Source organism: Hylobates moloch, unplaced genomic scaffold (genome assembly GCF_009828535.3).
Source record: "Hylobates moloch isolate HMO894 unplaced genomic scaffold, HMol_V3 SCAFFOLD_15, whole genome shotgun sequence".
Lineage (NCBI taxonomy): Eukaryota > Metazoa > Chordata > Mammalia > Primates > Hylobatidae > Hylobates > Hylobates moloch.
The window spans coordinates 89,885,380-89,889,136 of NW_026652290.1; positions in this window are offsets into that span (position 1 = coordinate 89,885,380).

Below are 3,757 nucleotides of genomic sequence, written 5' to 3' on the forward strand. Positions count from 1 at the left end.
TAAGAACCCTTTCTGTGTGACCTTTCCTAGAGCTTTTTTTTAAAAAAAAAAAAAAACCATAAGTGACTTCATTTTGATTCTGACAACTTTCACGCTATGAACCACTTTTCTATCTTAAAAAGTGTTTATTTTTCTTAATATTGGAAGAATACCTACATCAGGCATTATTTATTTAGATTTTCTTTTTTGAGCTCTATTAAAAAAACATATAAAACTACTTATGGTCTTCTGTGTCTTATTAGTTTTTACTCAATTTTATGTTTTGACATTTACTTGTGTTGTTCTATATAGTGTGGTTTTGTTAATATTTTATTTATGTCATATTTCATTTTGTTAATGATATTTGAGTTCTGATTTTTTGCTATAAAAATTATACTTCTATAAACATTAATGTACAAGTCTTCTGATATGTATGTGCAAGAATTTCTCTAGATCATATGCCTGGAAATGAAAAAATGTTTTATATGTTTTATTGCTTCTGTGAAGCTGTGAAGAGTGCTAGTAGCAACTTGTTTTAAAAATGTTTTTTTCATAGTGACTAGAATATTATATGGATACTGGCAGTGTCTTTTCTAAGCTTTATTAATTTCTCTATAGATTCTTTAGGATATACTGTACAGATAATTAAATCATTCACATTATTGCACTTTTCATTCTACTTCTCCAATTCTTATAAATTTACGTTGTTGTGTTTTAAAATTTTATTACTGCCCTTCCTAGCATTTCTAGTACAATGTGGAATAAAAGCTGTCATGATAGATCGTTATTTGGTCCTGAAATTTAGATAAAATGCTTCTGATAATTCACCTTGAGGATATGATTCAAAGAAAAATTTTAGTAGATATCCTCTGAAGTATCAAGTAAATTCTTTTCTATGATTCTCCTGGTAAGATTTTTTTTTAAATTCTTAATGTCTGTTTCATTGTATCACGTTCTTTGCATATATAGAGATTATCAGAAATCTGTTAATCATTAGGTGATTAATTTGTTGGTAATATGTTTTATGTATTCTTAAGCTACAAACATGACTATTTCTATTAATTATCTGTTTTGTTATTGTGTTAAAATTCACATGACATGGACTTTAACTTCTTAGCCATTTAAGAGGGTACAATTCGGTGTCGTTAAATACTCCGTAATGTTGTGCAACTATCAACACTATATAGTTTCAGATTTTCTCATGGTCTCACACAGAGACACTATACCCATTAAGCAGTCAACCCCTATTCCCACCTGTACTCACTCCCTGAGAACAACAAATTGTCTTTCTATCTTTGTGGATTTGTTTATTCTGAATAGCTCATCTAAATAGAATCATGCAAGGCTTACCTTTTGTGTCTGTCTTCTTTTACTTAGCATAATGTTATTAAGGTTTATTCATATGTCAGTACTTCATTCCTTTTTATGACTGAATAATATTCTGCTATACAAATAGGCCTTAACAAATGACATTGAACATCTTTTTATTTGCTTGTTGAACACATGTGATTAGTCTCTGGAAAAATGTCTTCTCGTCTTCTGCCCATTTTTTAAATGACATTGTCTTTTTGTTGTTGAGCAGTGAAATGTTTTATGTACTGTAGATAATAGACACCTATTAGACACATGATTGCAAGTATTTTCCTATTCTATGGATTGTCTTTTCACTTTTTTCATAGTGTTCTTTGATGTACTTTTTTAAACATTTTTGTGAATTATGATTTTCTCCTTCTTTTGTTGCTTGTGCATTGGGTACTGTACCTAAAAAACTATTGTAAAATCCAAGGTTGTAATGATTTATTTCTGTTCTATCTTAGGAGTTTTAGAATTTTAGCTCTTTTATTTACTTCTTCGATGCATCTGAGTTAATTTTTGTATGTGGTGTGAAATAAAGATTCAACTTTGTTATTTTGCATGATATGTAACTATTACAACCATTTGTTAAAGAGACTGCTCCTTCTCCATTGAGTGGCTGTGACACTTTCAAAAGTCAATTGGCTATAGATCATATGAGTTTATTCATCAACTCTCAGCACTCTTGTAGTGGTCTATGTGCCTATCCTTGTGCCAGTACTACACCCTTTTGATCACTTAGCAATAAGTTTTGAAGCCAGGAAATGTAAGCCCTCCAACATTGTTATTTTTTCAGTATTTTTCTGGCTATTCAGGGTTTCTTGCAATTTCACATGACTTTGAAGACTAGCTTTTCTATTTCAACAACAACAAAAAAAAGACCATTGGCATTTTGATAGAGATTGCGTAGAATCTGTAAGTTGCTTTGGGATGCATAGACATATTAACGTTCTCAAATGTTCCAATCCAGGAAGAAAGAATGTCTTTCCAATTATTTAGGGCTTCTTTAATTTCATTTAGCAATGTTCTGAAGTTTTCTTTGTACAAGTCTTTCATTTCCTTGATTAAATTTATTCTTATATTATTTTGTGTGTCATTGTAAATAAAATTATTGTTTAATTTCTATTTGAATTGTTCTTTATAAGTTTATAGAAAGTTGACCTTGTATCTGGAAACTTCTTTGAATTTACTAGCTCTAATATATTTTATTAAACTTGTTTTGCAGATTAATATATGTGCTATCCTAGAGATTGGTCCATGTGCACTTGAGAAATGGTGTATTCTACTGTTGTTGGATGGAGTGTTCTATGTATGTCAGTTAGGTCTAATTTGATCTATAGCTTGTTTTTTCAAGTCTTCTTTCTTATTTTTGTCTAATTATTATATATGTTATTAAAAATATGACATTGCTGTTCCCAACTATAATTTTATAAATGTCTATATATCACTTGATTCTTTCCATTTTTGCTGCATATATACTGTGGTTCTGGTTTTAGGTGTATATATTGATATTTGTTATACTTGTTGAGGCCTTGTAACAATTTTTTACTTAAAGTATATATTTTCTGATATTAGTGTGACAGCCCTGTTCTCTTTTGTGTATTATTTGCATTTTATATATTTTTCCACCATTTCACTTTCATCCTGTGTCTTGATTCTACACTGAATGAATATCTTACAGACGGCATATAGATGGATTTATTTTATGTACCCATTTTGTTCTCCGCCTAATTGGACAGCTTAATTCACTTACATTAAAAGTAACTGATAATAAAGCAGACTTTTTTTTATTTAGGTTTTTTTTTCTGTAGGTTTCATATATTTTTTGTTCCTCAATTGCTTTATTACTGTGTTATTTGTGTTTCATTGCTTTTCATACTTATGTATCATTTTCCCTTCTAATTTTATGCATATTTTGTATTGATTTCTCTTGGTGATTACTCTGAATTTTGCAATTGACATCACACACACACACACACACACACACACATTTTACATTATATATAATGTAAAATTTCCTTCCAGGCTTTTGGCACATCTGTTCCTTGCCTTGAGTGTTATTTTTTGCTCTATGTAGGAGTGGCTTATTTACTTGCCCTCTAATATATTAGAACATATTATTTGCAAAGTCATTTTACCTGCATGAGAGTGCCAAGTTATGTGAAACAAAGTAAGCCGCTTGTGTTTGTTACTCCTTCAGGGATTTTCACAAACAGATCAGACAGACAAAAAATCCCTTGGCAACAAGGTTCACTCTACTTTCTTCCCAACCAGATATCTGCATTGGGCACATGGACTATCCTCATCTTGGGAAGGGAAGACAGTGAGGCAAAGGTAAGTTAAACTACCACAAAGCTTTCCCACTTCGTTACAGGAGGCTTTATTCTGATTAAGCATTTGTTTGGCTACTGTAAATCCTTGACTA